Genomic DNA, 15,904 nt, shown 5'->3' with positions numbered 1-15,904 from the left:
CTTAAACTGCATGTGCAAGTCAAGTCTTCATTCTTTGCTCACACTTCCAAGTCCTTCAATACTTTGATTGAGTTCAGTCCATGTCCTCAAGTTTCCTTTGAGCTCATTTCAAGTTCCTAATTATAATGTAGTATCCATCGCGTTAAAGCTTTTCTTGAACTCAGTTTAAAATAGGTTTTGAGTCCAAGTCCTCACCTTTGTAAATTAACCATTTAAAAAAATTGTACTTATATAATCCCGTGTAGTCGAGTTCCAAGTCCTTACTTAAAAGTCTAATAAAAGTTTATAATTAAAATTATAATTATAATATAGAATCCATAGTGTTAAGTTTTTTCTTGAGTTTAATTGCAACATTATCTTTCCTCACCATATCAAGTCATGAGTCTTTGACTGCGAGATCAAGTCGAGTCGCAAAACTTCAAAATATATACTCTAGTCCAATTCGAGTCTCATATTCAAGTCCCCACCTGTATTTATTACTGAGATAACTAAATGAATGGAATTAGCTAGAGTTTCTCTCTTTGGAACCCATTTTCTGGGGCTTATTGGGGTTTTAAACCAACAGAGAGTTTCTTTAAAAAAATTCAGGAAGTCTTACATTTAAACATTTCCAAAGTACTTTGCTTTTGTGTAATTCATTAAATGAAAAGTTGAACTAATAATTTTAAAAATTCACTTAAGATAAAATTTTGAACGATACATACAATAGTGTAAATGATTTGCAACGACAAAATATGAAGCTTAACGAGCACCTATAAAAACATAAAAATGAATATTCAAGTACAACTATAACCTCGAGGCAGGAACTTGAATAGATGTTGGATAGTTCTAAAAGGGAATTTATGAGTAGAACAAGCTAAAAAGATATAAATTAAATTACTTAAATTTCACATTATTTATTATTCATAATATCATTCCGGAATATCCCGTGATCTCGTTCAAAGACATTTTTCTGGGAAATAAGAAAATCGTTTCAATAAAAATGTTTTTTCTGAGTAAATATTAGAAATTAACAGATTACTACTATGTTAAGGTTCAGCCTATCCTAAACACTATGTTAAAATAATTCTTTTAAAAGTCCTATTATTGTAGTTTTAATCTATATTTATCTATATGAAGATAATTATTGGCCGGAGTTATTAGGTGCCGACGAATAGATCAACTTTGCTTTAATAATATATGGTAAATACGAGTAATTAAGTTTAAGACCCAGGTAAAAGTGGGTATTTTAATAGCCGCGAGTAATTTATAGCTAAATATTCTTACTTACAAAAAAACTTCTTAAGTACCTAATAATATAGCTAAATTACTTTTATCTGATGGGCATAGATGACGCAGAACGTAGTTTTAAAAGACAGTAGAAAAAAAATTGTTTGATAATGATGATATCAATATATGACGTCATTTTTATGAAACGGATCCCTCCCCCGTCCCTCTTGAACTGAATAAAAAGACCCTGTTGATGTGTGAAAGGGTGGGCAGTAAACAATTTATAACTATATATGACGTAATTGGAAGCATTTTTTTGCTGAGTACAAGTCCACAGATATTAATTGGAGTTTTACTCAATTTTCTTACTAATTTAGTTGTATATTTTAATAATTTTGAGTTGTAGTCTTAGCCCAGGCTTTTATGATGTTTTCGACCAATTGTACGCTCACGATTAAATAAATAGTTAGAAGGGTAACAGGGTTTGATTTATAGCGAACAGTCAAAATTTTATGAAAAATGAAAAAAGAGATGCTCAAATATAATATAGGGGAAAATTCTACAAGGGTGCAGAATATTATTTATATTGGCCAAAATTCGTTCAAATTGATAGCCTGATACTAAAATATAATAAAATGGGATAAGATTTAGTTCAAATGCTACGTAAAAAATAATAATTTTTAGCAAGAGAATTTAAATAAAAGGTTAGAGTAAAATTAGAGTTAAATTAAAGATTTTTGAGTTTTTCCATAAAAATTCAGAATGATTTTATTGTAAGTACAGAACTAATTGCTTTTGTTTTTATGTTTATCCATAAATATTGATGATTTTCTCGATATAACACTTCCAAAATTAGATTTGTAATTTTTTTTAAATGACGTGATTTCAACATTTTTTGATTAGGCAATGTATTTGCAGTTCTGAAAGGTCAACATTAAGAAACGCAGATATTTTTTTGTTTGATAATCCATGGATCATATATTTACAAAAGTTTTGAGTAAAAAAATTGTCAGTCTGCTCAAATCGAGGATTCTAAAACTTATGTACCTATTATAGTACGTATGGTGTTATAGGTTATACATATTTTGTGTTGTTGTCAATCCCTATTTAGGACTGTAGTCCAGTCTAGTACGGTTCAATCCAGTCGACTCCAATTTTTCCTGAACGAATGTAAAATTGGTCCCTTGTGACGTCATCGATGGGGATTTTCCTTTTAGTATAGTTATGTTATATCAAGGAACACTATAACTACTGGAAAGGAAAGAAAAATATCGCGCTCACACGAAGAGGCTTACACTATTTCTTTCTGTACATGCATAGATGTGAAATTACTAGTATGATCTATGTTCGTTGGTTGATAAATTTATCCGAATCGTAACAATGTCTCATGATCTTAAATTAATCAATTTCTTAACTTATCCTTAATTATATTTATCATTTTAACTTAATAACTTCATTTATATCCACACAAATTAAAACTTACTTTATATTAGTTTCGACATTTATTTAGCATTTTTTTTACAAAAGTTTAAAAATAGTTTTTATTTCGTATGTAATGATAAAAATATAATATTTGAAGTACATTCATTTGTTGGGTCGCATGAAGTTTGGCAATGTTTCAAATGTTGTTGTACTGATGATGTTAAATATTCTATCTATCAAAAACTATAAAAATAAGCTCAATTAAAAGTCAACTATTTCTGAAATATTACTACATTTATTGTAAACAGATTTGTTGACGTAAAAAGAATCCCTGAACATTGCTAAAAGACAAGAATGTATCTTACTTCAACATAAGTTTCTTTTATTTATGAACAAAGTTCATTTCTTGTTGACAATATTATGATAACTTTTGAAAACTACCCGTAGTTGAGTATTCACTTTTATTATTTTACTTGATTTAAGGTCATATCACAGTTATCTATATTGAGAGATGTGCAGACATAGCAAGTTTTTGGATAATGATTGTGATATATATCCGACAGTATAAATACTATTCTTTGCTGATGTTGAAGATCCTCTAGAGGAAGTTATTTAGCGGGAGATGCTGAGTTGAAGAAATTAAGAAATTGTTCACAAATGTTATCAAATGTTTCTTTCTCCGTACGCGGAGCCCAGAAAATCTGGCTTCAGTGACAGGATTTAATTTTATTGTCTAAATTTATGTAGTGTGATACTATTTAGTTCGATTTTGTTACAGAAGATCCTCAAGGATATTTCTTCTTTCGCCTCCAGGCGAGGTGGAATGTGTAGCCCTTTCCAATTTGAATGTATGAATTTAACAAGTGCAACTTTTGGAGTTTTGAGCAATAAGAACCCTTAGGGCAATGATTCTTAATAGAGCTTGGTACAGAGATTTAGTGCTGACATAATGTTCTTTCCCATAAAGATTACATACTCCAGCGCTTCTTATCTTTTATTAAAATCTTTTGGTGCTAGTTGATGACTGCGCTAGCCTTGGAGGTGGTGATGATAGATTTTAGATTCAGGCATTTTCATGGGATTTCATCATCTTTCAACCGTCTATAGATTTATATGATTTACAAGTAAAATTGATTACTAAAATTACACGGGAAAAATTGTAATAATAAAGAGCATAGTTTTGAATTTGAAGGGGATGCATCTGAACTATGCTATAACTTCGTTGTCTAGTCATGCATTATACAATACTTCCGAAAATATTATAAAGGAAATTAAGGTAAAAGAGCCGTCTCAAAGATTCATCAACAATATTTATAGTATTGGAGAACATTGTTTACATTAGTTGGAGTGATTTTCTTTTATTACAGGATTTATCTACTGATTCAGTGATAAAATGAGTAGCTTTAAAATGCAGACTGCACAGTCTTCAATGTTGCTGTTGATATCTAGTCAATCGTATTTCTTGGCATGGCCCTAAGGCATTTGGCCAGGTTTTGGGAGTCTTTTATGAGAAACCTGTGAAAGCTAGCCTCTGGATCCTTTGCAATGGATACATAGCTCTGCTTGCATCAAGGAACAGAACAGTGTATGTAGCATAGAGCGTGTATAAAAGTACACTGTCTATAGTGCTCCCTAATGTATATCATACATATATTTTTGATCTAAGATATAAGCATTTAGTCGTATTAATGAAATATTGCAGGCGTGTGCATCTAGCATCGAGTATGTATAGAAGGAAAACTATTTTTGTTTGTTTTTATTATATATAAACAAAAAGCTCGATGTGAAATATAATGAGGTTTAGCAACGAAGTAAAGCACGTTGCTCTAGAAATGAAAGTAATCCTAAGAGAGATCACTAGTCATCACATCATATAATTTATTTCTCTCAAACTTTTCATATTATTGTTTTATTCCTGAGGAGAGAATACTTATTAATTGATACAAGTATTGAGTAGCTACGTGTGAGTGGTCTGAGAAAAAATGGATAGTTACACCAAAGATTTGTTAAGGAGTTATCATCTATTTTATTAAAGCAAAATTTCTATTTAAGCCAACGCCTAATTCATCTGGTCCATTCCGGGAACAATCACTAGTATTAAAATAAACTATATAACTAAGTAAAAATATTGTATGTTTGTTTCATATTACATTATATCAAAAAAATGAATACTTTTTGCAAGATATATAGAACGTTCTGATTACATATCTCATATATCTTATTTGGCTTGATAAGATAGCGATATTGTTCGTAAATATTCTAAGGACCGGTTCTAATGCTGGACTTGATGGAATAAATAAGGACCGACACATAGTAGTTATATGGTATATTATTACGTAACAGCTAGTATTTAGATGTAAGAATGGGGGAGAGGAAAGACCTGGTACGTACAGTTTGAGAAGCACTGTTTTATATGGAGGGTAATTTGACTCAGAAGCAGAGTTCTACTCGTGTTACATACTTAATTTTTTTGCAAAGGATTAACAACTTTTTAATGATTGCAATCTTATTGTAAGGGATAATAACTTAGAGAACGGGAGGGAATGAGAAGACAAAACAATATGATGATTAGATCTCTAAATGCTGTTTTTCATAATAAATTAATAGGGGGAGAACATATGTTGATAGAAATGCAAGCGCATACATATGCATTTGAACTAGTTTAAAGGATTTATACCCACTGTATCTTAATGCAAGGTCTTTGTTTATATATATGTATTCCATGTATCCTGCTCTAGTATAATAAAAAGACGTCCTTAGTCAGGAGAGAAACAGAGATCACGTCTCCAATTATTCAACTTCACATGGCGCAGTTGTATTGAACATTAACCTCTTCATAATTCACAATATCCCGAAAGTCGTATTTAGCACTCAAAGACGTTCTTACACGCAGGTGCGCCGGAAACAGTTCTGGTTTGGGGGAGGGCAAAGACCTAAGGGGACTCACGATATGTTTTGGTATACGCTCAAACCTAAACTCACTCGCCTCAGAACAAGCTCAAGTTATACGACATGAATTCACAAACAAGGGTACATACACACGTGCCTCTGAAAAATATATGAAATAAATACAGAACAGTTATTAATGTTTGTAACATTGAATATGTACAAACTAAAAGTGTTCTAGCAAATTGTATAATATATCATTATCCCTACTGTAACAAAATACCAACAATATACTTTCATAATCTAATTATCATAATTAAAATTGCTTTCTAAAACATCACTTTCTGAAACGATTGAAAAAAACACGAGAATTTTTAAACTTTCTATCTACACTAGAACACTCAAGAACATTTAAACTTTGTTTATGAGAGTAAATACGTTTCTTCGTTTTGTGTCAACGTGTGAAATGAACTCATTGACCAGATCTTCATTGTCAATAAAGGCTACCCTATCCTTGTACATATTGATAATTAATAGTGAGTTCAAACTAGACTGTGACATTGCCCCTCTCAAATAAAATTTGAGACGTCTGAGTGCACTGCAAGAGGGTTCTGCCGTCGGTGTTGTAGCCGGATACACGCTATAGTCTATGAAGAGTTTAACAATCTCCAGGATTATGCTCGTCATGTTGGTCTCTGAGATTGAGTCCATGATGTGCTTCACTGTTATTTTTTTAGCCTGGAGTATATCTACCGGTGATATCTCTAATATTCTGAAGAACCCGTAGCAAAGCTTCAAGCCGTGATTCATTCAGATCGAGTCTAAATTGGTAGACTACACGCTCGATTGACTTGGGTCGAACCTCACTATTTGACCATGCAGATACCAAAAATCTATTACTGCAGTAAATATGACTATTGCCTTTGAAGAGACTCAACCAAAAAGTCCCAAAATCACGTTGTCTAATGCAGCAAACCAAACTGACATGTACATATCCTTGGAGGTTTTAAAAACGCAGGTTCACCTTTCTGAAAGCACCGTGGCTCCCTATTCTCTCTCAGTTGTTTTGGTTCTTCTTGGCCATATCTTTGTGTGTAGTCCAATGATTGTTGCCAAACTTCATCAAAAAAGTAATCCCTACGCATGCTCTGCAGTTGTCCAACAGCTACTCGGGTAAGTTTAACTCCTTACACTGCTGATACATCTGATGACTGAAGTGATTCGCTGAGCCTCTCGCTTACTTCAAAAAAGGTGACATTCACGAAAAGGCAAATGGTGAATTCAAAGATGGTAGAAACTTTTAAAAATCTATTTAGTCAAGATTGTGTGTCTCTGTCTATGATGATGTCTTCTATTGTGATCAAGGCTTCCTTCTTAGCTGGAAGCTGCTCTTTGATGTTGTTCAGAGCCTTCTGTTTCACAGGGAAACGTGTGGGGCAGAGATACCTAATACGAGTCTAAATTTACCCAAGAGCTTCTGCCACAGTCCTAACTATGGAGACTCTCTAATGAAGCTTATATTTCTGTCACTGTTGTGGGGAAGTTTCTAAGCTCGGGAACATGCTTCATCACGTCTTGCACAACAAGATTGATTGAATGCATGTAGCAATGTGTTGTTGTGATTCTTGGTTCTTCTTCCTACTGGCTAGTTGCAACACCTGTGTGCTTACCTGAAACGTAGCGGCTCTGTCAAAACATACTGTACCACATGTTCTCAGTGGAAGATTGTGCCTCGTCAGGGCATCCTTTCTTGTCTTGAAAATAGATTCTGTATCGCATTGGTACAGGGAGAATAGTCCTAGGAAGCTTTCTTTAAGTACCAAGTTTTCCAATGCAGTCAGAAAACAGATGCAAAGCTGCTCTATTCTTGAGACACCAACATTTTCATCAGCCAGTATAGTGAATGGGATGGCACATGTTTCTCCGTCTAGGTAACGCATTACTATTAAATACCTTGTGCTGAGAACTTCTTCTTGTATTTGATTTGATGTCTAAGAGATCTTCCTTTCGTGCCATCTATCCTAGATTTTGACTTCTGTACAGCAAACTTGAAGTAATGACATTAAATTACTGTTCTGATCATAGTGCCCTCTGATAGCTTGTCCTTCCTTCGCCATGTACTTCAACGTAATTATTATTAGTAGTAGATACTGGGTGTTTTGTTTACCTTTTTCTTGCACATAGGTGTCCTTGCAACCTTTGTATCACTGCCAGAGTATGCTCATCTTGTAGCTCAACAGTTGATGGCCTTCACTCTTTTCGTGTTTTAGGGATTTATTGGTAGCATTTTTCCAGTTTCTGAAACCATTTTTGCTGAAACTTTCTTGACATTTGGCGCTGCAGACAACATTTTTCAGTTTAGCTTGTCGGCAAGTGTGGCAGAATGCAACACCAACTTGATTATTAATCTCTTAGTTCCATTCGAGCCATGGGAAGGTGTTATACAATTCCTTTCGAAATCGGCGCCCGTATTAATCTATTTGAATTCACATGTTGGCTGATTATATCTTTAAATAATTAAACAAATTATATTAATTTATTTTGTTCTATGCATTTATTCTTGAAATCAACACCTTTAATTCTGTATGATTTAACTTTTTTTTTTAATGAAATTATATAAACTTAATTGTCATAAAACATAATTGCGTAGGCAAAATACAACCTTGTGGGTTTTCATGCTCTGTACTGATGGTCTATAAAGTCTTTAAAAAAATCATTCCAACATTTCGAATGTTGATACTATGTTCTTTTAGGCTCTGTAAACTATACAGTTGTTGTATACAAACTGAAATAATTTGCACGTGTAGTGCACAATAAAATATTAAAGTTAATGTATAAATTAGATTTAAAAAGTCTTAACTTATAAATTATATTATGTTTTGCTACCCCCCTCTCCCACTTACGGCGCCTATGCTTACACGTAAGATGTACGCCTAGGAAACTTTCATTTCTGAAGTCCAATCGAGCAATCCTTAAACCACCATTGACCCTGCACCTTGTTTCAATTCTCTCCTTCCAAACGTAGAGGACTCCTTTCAACGCCTTGAGGATTCATACGCCAATTTGACCGACCTCTGGACGAATATAGAAGCATCCGATCTAGAACTAGAAATTAAGAGGTTTGACAAGAATATTAAATACTTTTCGAAAATTCAATTAAAGCTTCTCAACTTCTCCTCTCTGATCATTGAAATAACTGTACAATGTGCACAAGCTATACCGGTAGCTGCATAAATACGTGGACTAATTTTTAAACGCTTATATCTAGAGGTTCCGTGACCGGAAGTAAAAAATTCCAGCACAAGTAACTCGGTAAATCTTTTGGCTTTTTTTTTTTGTTACTCGCATTAAACAAAGTTGTTTACAATGAATGACGAGACCAAACGTCATATGGTTGCCACTCTCCTCCGCGCCGGTAGGTCTTTCAAGGAGATAATCAAGGACACTGGACTATCCAGGACTACTGTGTTCAAGGTCCAGAAGCTTGTCAAGGAGAGAAAAGATCTGAAGGAGAGTGTTCGGACCGGCAGACCACGGAAAATCAATATGGATTATGTGAAGGAGGCCTTCATGGCCAACCCAAAAACTTCCATGACAAAGGTGGCTGAGGACATGAATGTTTATAAGGCCACCATTTTCAGGGCTGTAAGAAAAGTTGGTGGCTGAACTCTAAGGATGATTGAGAGGCCTTTATTGTCTCAACTTCAACGTGATAAGCGCTTAGAACGTTGCAAAGTCATGCTGAATGATATCAAGCATGCCCCAGCTAGTCGCATCATCATTTTTTCAGATGAAAATAATTTCACTGTTGATCCAGTGTTCAACAGGTCAAGTGTCCGTGTGGTGGCCTTCAATGATAACAGGGACATGGTTGAGGAGCTTCGGACAATCCCCACAGTCAAACATCCAGCATCTGTGATGATGTTTAAGTGCTATTGCATCAAATGGGCAAAAATGGATCTAATTTGGTTCAAAACTGGTTTCTGACTTAAATCAGAGGCCTACTTGGAGATTTTGAAGGACAAGGTCATTCCATAGGCCCTCAAGATCTCTAATGGGGCCTTTATCTTCCAGCAGGATGGGGCACCTGCCCATACCTCTGGAATGACTCAGGATTGGCTCGCTACCAACATACCATTTTGGAACAAAAACATTTGGCCACCTCAATCACCTGATTTGAATTCCCTTGACTACAGTGTGTGGTGGCAAAATGAGAAGAAGGCCTGCGCTACCCAACACCCGAATTTGAACTCATTGAAGGCCAGCGTCAATGAGCAATGGGCAGCCATGGAAGACCATTACACCATAAATGTGTGCAAGGCCTTCTGCGGGCGCTTGGAGGGTGTCATAGCAGCTGATGGCAGTTATATTCAGTAATTATATTAAATTTTATACCAGAATAAATTTTCTTTTATATAATTCTCAAAAAAAAAAAAACGTCATACGAATTTTATTACACATTGTATGTATCGCGAAAATGATTTTTTTTTCAAGTGGAAATTTCTCTCCAAATAGTTATCAGATGAAAAAAAAATAAAACCAGATTCTGAAAGCTTGATATATTTTTATTTATTTTATTTAATAATATTACCTCCAGCCTCAATTATAGTCTCTAAACGAGACCTAAAGCACAAGCAAGTATTTGCCACTTGGTCCCTTGGCAAATCCTGGAATACCTTCTTGATCCGACTGATAAGTTCGTCTTTGGTGTTAAAAGGGGTTCAGTTGGTTTGTCGTTCGATCACACACCGCACAAAAAATCAATCTTATTCAGATCTGGACAAAAGTCCAGCAAGATAAATTCTTCAAAATTGTTGCAGAGCCATATTTGACTTTTTTTCAAGTTGTGATGGTGAAACGAATCCCTTGCTCCCACTTTTAAGGACTCCCATTGGCAACTATGTCGATCCAGGTCTTCATCTTGGTTTCTAGCATATCCAGGTATGCATCAGTGTTGAACGTCAGGCCTTGGCGAATACATGAGGAGGCACGGCGTGAACTTCAGAGCTGACAGCCCCAAAAACCAAGACGTGGTGTGGAAAATTTGTCTGTATGACAACAGCCACATCATTTGGGGGAAAATGCCATCCACCACGAACGTGTCATGGAGTCCTAGAGTGCTATGATCAATAATTATGTTGTGGCTCCCGGTGCGGATTCCAAAGAGGGCCCCATGCATTTTCCAAATATTTAGGACAACAACTTCGTCAATTGATTCCATTTTTTCGAACTGGTGCAGGTTTGAAAATGTTATCTGACAAAAAAGAAAAAAATCAGCTGCCTAAGTACCTGTTTTCCCCAAGTGGAAACATTGATATCTTGCGCAGGAAAATATTATAATTGTATTTAAATGCATATATATTTATTTATTAACTTATGCCAAGCCTTAGGATCCTCACAAATTATTATCTACATAACCTGCATGCTTTTACATACGAAATTCTGCGAATAGAAGAAAAAATTGCATAAGTCAGGAGGAAAAATGATAAGTGATGTCATCTATGATATCTCAAAGGAGATTTCTTGAGGGATTTTTTTTTGTTACCAACTATGTAGCTATACTTTCGGTTAAAAAAACAGATTGAATGAATAGAACAAAAATTATAAATAATTGCCTAAAAGGAAATGTTTCTATAAAAGAATGGATGAACGGAAAAAGTGTGAACAAGTCCAAGCCCTTTCTAAACTACATTAGATTAGAAGTATATCTCCCAGTAAATATTTGAGCAGCATTTCTCTAATTTTCCTATCATTGTGAGTATTTTAGTCAGAAAGATGTTGCAAGTAAATAAATATACTCTTTGGGTACTGTTTATTATTCGTAGATAACTTTTGCAATGTTGTTAATACAATATAGTTAAAAGATATACTTGACTCTATAAAAATCATATATCTCCATATTTTACAGATTTTCAAATCAAAATGTATATATAAAAGACCTTTTTTCGGAGGATTGAATGTTATTTTCTTGATAAGAGAAATATAATGCAAAATAAAAAAATATACTGCTATACCAAATTCCTAATTTTTTTCATTAGGGTACACTCTAATGTATATACATACTACAGAAATTGTTGTTTTATGAATACGTTGTAAAAATATGCCGACATTGTGACACAACAGAAAAACAAAAATGGAAAGAACGCCATAATTGCAAGAAAACCTCCGTCTACATACATAAAAGAATCTTAAATTTTACGAGATACATATAAATATATAATTTATACATTGTATGGACGAAATGTATATATTATATACATTAAGTGGAAAATTCATTTACCAAAGCTGTTATCCTTAGAATTGTAAATCGTTCGCATTTTCGCCAATAAAGGCAAGGAAAGCCTCACATTTTCAATAATGTTTGAGAAGAGAGTTGCAAAATCCGCTGCAAGTAGAGCCTGAGAGGAAAGACATAGACACAACTGTCACTCGACATTAGCAAAGATATAAGCAGGGAAAACTCTTTTGTCGATCCTCAATTGTACTGTATGTGAGTTCAACAGGGACTTACCCTTCTATATTTACAATTAGGGTAATATTTTCTAAGCATTTTCGCTATATATAAAAATATAAAAGAAAATAAAATTAACATGGTAAATTTGATAGTTTGATGACGTTTCATTATATTAGCTGCAAGTAGCTATGAGATTAACGAAATAAATACAAATCCCACTCCATATGTAACAAGTATATATGGAGGAATTACTTTCTTATCCCATACTCAATCAGGGGCTTCTGCAGGGTATGTGCTGACGATGATGTATCCATCTCCAAATGAAGGATTTTTTGTTTTGGACTAGAACAAATGATTGAACAGGAAGGAAACATTTAATAAAAAGCAGTTGGTCAAAGGTCTTTTTAAGGATTTCTTATTTCTTATATTTCATAAGAACCAAAATATATATACATATATATATATTTAATCCTGTAGACGCCTCTGTCAATTCTAGTCTTTGTCCACTAACGTATAACTCCAAAATAAAGGACATATTTTCTTACAACTTTAATTATTCATTAATTCTTGAAGAGAGTACATCTAACGATAAAGTAATCACGAGTGTGTGTGCTCATACAAGAAAGACTGAGGATTTTTTTGGGAATGTAAGTCTATCCGTTTTGGACATAGGGTACAGTTGAGGATCGATATCCCTACCATGTCCTTGTGTGACACAAAGTAGGATTTGTATTAATTCCCTTCATCTCATAGCTGCCTGCTTGTAATTCTAATAAAAAGTCAGAACACTAAGGAGGTCTGTAGCTCCCTCCCAAATTAAGGAATGTTTGCTTTTTATTAGAAAATTAATATTGAAGCTTTTAGAAAAAAAAATCATATTTGAAATTTTGTGAAGAGCTGTGGATTTTAAAAAATTTTCTACAAAATATTAAATATTTGAAATTTTGTTTTTCAAAATTTAATAAAAAAATTAATTTTATATGAACAGCTGTGGATTTTTGAAAAAAAAATTCTAAAAGTTAAACTTTTTGTAAAAATATGTGAAACTTGTATTTTGGAATTTAAAAAAAAATTGAAAATTGATTTTTTTTCAAAAAACATATATACCAATAAAGCTGACGCCCCTTCAATAGCATTGGTTATCTCCTTTTAAACTTCCTTCAAATTGTCAGGGTTACCACGTTATTTTTCGGGCTTGTATTTACATACCAGCAGAATTTACCACGTCAGTTATTTTACCAGTAGTAAGAAAGAATAAATATTATTTAGTAAGGTAAAAAAAAAGAAAAAAGAAGGAAGGAAAAAAGGAGAGCGCGCGTGCATTGGTCTAATTGCCATAGTTGTTATTGTATTTCTATTATTATTTAATAAATCTGCAAAAGTGATTTATTTATAGTTGAGTGGTTATTTTCGTCTTATTCATTTGATTCCGGTGCTTTCTGATTGTTTTAGTTCTTTTTGTTGCTTCTGTTGTTGACATGTGTAGTATTATACCTCCATTAATTCAAATGCATAAAGGATTTATTTATGATTTTATATAATGCCGGACCGTACAATGGCTATTTGTATGTTAGACTGTCCTGTTTTCTGCACAAAGACCTTATCTGCTAGGACAATCCAAATTTTTAGACAATTGTTCTGTGTGGTAGATACAAGGTGGTGGATAATAAAGGTGTGTTGCACACAAATTTTATAATTTGACCGACACAAGCAAGACCATTTTTATGCCCTAACAAATGTGTGGAAAACGCTGGCTCGTACTTGTATTTTGCTCTAAGATTACAGGGAATCTAACTCAAAATATAAGATTTACTACATGTAAACTGGGCCTGGCACTATATAAAGAGGAAATTACATTTTATTTTCATATTATACCCTTGTAGGTATGAAAAAAAAAGAAGGTGAACATCTATCTAAGTTGATGATTATAATACAGTTGTCAACTATTACTAAAAGTTGCTTTGTGGTTGTAACTTTGATCAAATGCATCTCATTATTTGTGAATATTTTTCAATTTTCTTTAGATAGGGGATATACACCAATATCTTAAATCAATTATTCAATTATATAATCAAATTAATCAATTATTCATTAAAAATAAGTGGATATTATTTTTTCTAAACATGAAGCGCTCATGTGAAAAAAATAAACTCACAACTTGTTATGTATGTTCATATAAAGTTTATCTTGCTAACAGAACTGAAGATGATGCATTGAATAAGCCTCTGTTGTCTAGTGGTTTTTAACTTTTCTCTCCTGAAAGAAATATTTTTTTTGAGTAAATATTTGAATAATACTCGGGAAATCAAATTTTGTACAGATTCCCCATGTCATATTGCTTCCAGTAGTTTGTAATACAAACCATTAATAGGATGGATTTTGAAATTTCTACTCGCCTGACAATAATCACAGTAATAAAATAAAACCAAATTAATCAATAGGATAAAAAAAATAACTCATAAATAGGAAAATTTTGATTTTGGAGAATATCATTTTGTTGCATGCTAACTATTGTTTTCCTTAAAAAAACTTATAATTATCTAGTAATGACAACATTTAATAGTTTATTTATTTGTGTTGAGATCCTAAATCTTTGCGAGAGTAATATTCCATGAGGCTGTCAAGCAATTTGGCTGTTTAAAGAAGGATTCCCCAATCAATAAGTTTGAAAATTTAAACGGCATTAAGATATTTCAACATAAGTGTACAAAAGTTAAAAAGATTGTTATACATTTTGTAGAACACATAATCACTTTACAGCTCCGAATAACTATTTATATTTAAAGCGGAATAAAATATGCTTTGTTGACCAAAATATACTGAAAAGAGAAGCACATTATCTTCACGAGTTTAGAATCATGTTCCACTTGTTTTCCTATGACAAGTGAATTGAGTCGTAATAAAGCAATGAGGCGTGAGCTAGAAGTGTCCAGCTTATATAATTATCTGTATAGACCGTATATGACGAAGGCCAACTTATAAATGGAATTGATATAAATGTGATAGAGATGAGTGATTTCTGCGTTATATACATCCAGGATACTGAAGGACTCTTATTCATGGAATAGTTTTCTTAAAGTAGAAGACGAAGCAAAGTTGACTTTCAATAATTTCAAAAAAGGAGCTGTGGGTAGAATATGAGAAATCTCCCTGCTCCTAACTGGGTATATCAGTCTATTATTTTGTCGTTTTATGGAACTCCTTAGTCCTTAAATATGAAAGTATACGATGATTCCGTGAAAGATCTGAAGGAATTTATGTATGTATAGAGCCAATTATTAACGAGATTAGAGATCACAATCAACGACTTTAGTATGAAGAGTTACCTGCACAACTTTCTATTATAGGAGATGAGATCCACCGAATAAAACACTTTTTTCATGGGATCTCGCCTTAAGAGTCGAGATTTCTTGAACAAACCATGACATTGAAGAGAGTAATATCATCCATCACCTTGATAAATTCTCAACTCACGTTGCTGAATTAGTATTATTGTTTTCATTTCTGAGTGAATACAACATTTGTGACGTCACTCAGCTCAGCCAATCTGAATGCAGAAGCTAAGAGACACACCTTCCCCTTCCATTACCTTAGGTACTTGCCATTTTTTTTTAACATCTTTAGAAAAATCTGGAATATTTCTTTCAAAATCTTAGAAATATTTAACGATACAGCACTTATAATTAAATAAATATTTAAAAAAAAAAAGGAATTGATCTTAATTTTTTTTATCTACTATCCTCCTAAATCCATAACTCACTATCAACAATTTATAACAAGTTGTAGAGACAATTTTTTAGGTACTATGCATAGCGAGACCTTGGGATCAATACTTATTTAAATAAAGTTTCTTAAGAACACTGCAGTAGTTCTATATTCGAGTTATTATAACTGCAGACATTTTAGATGTGTCCTTAGTCACAGTCTGCAATA

The 15,904-nt window shown here is 33.2% G+C and overlaps 1 protein-coding gene and 1 long non-coding RNA gene across 3 annotated transcripts in view; one reads left to right on the top strand and one right to left on the bottom strand.

The window, feature by feature from the left end:
* LOC121129538 (uncharacterized) overlaps window positions 1-15,904 on the top strand; it is a 64,608-nt gene that overhangs the window by 11,303 nt on the left and 37,401 nt on the right. The window lies entirely within an intron of this gene.
* On the bottom strand, window positions 11,311-15,475 carry LOC139907190 (uncharacterized). 2 transcript variants are annotated; one of them, XR_011783636.1, is made up of 2 exons: window positions 13,079-15,475; window positions 11,311-12,801 (listed from the first exon to the last, which is right to left on the bottom strand). It is a non-coding gene; the product is annotated as an uncharacterized lncRNA (long non-coding RNA). The 2 variants fall into 2 exon arrangements; XR_011783635.1 differs by having other exon boundaries at window positions 11,311-12,072.

This window comes from Lepeophtheirus salmonis, chromosome 14, assembly GCF_016086655.4.
Source record: "Lepeophtheirus salmonis chromosome 14, UVic_Lsal_1.4, whole genome shotgun sequence".
Classification (NCBI taxonomy): domain Eukaryota; kingdom Metazoa; phylum Arthropoda; class Copepoda; order Siphonostomatoida; family Caligidae; genus Lepeophtheirus; species Lepeophtheirus salmonis.
This window is presented reverse-complemented; position numbering and strand designations above follow the sequence as displayed.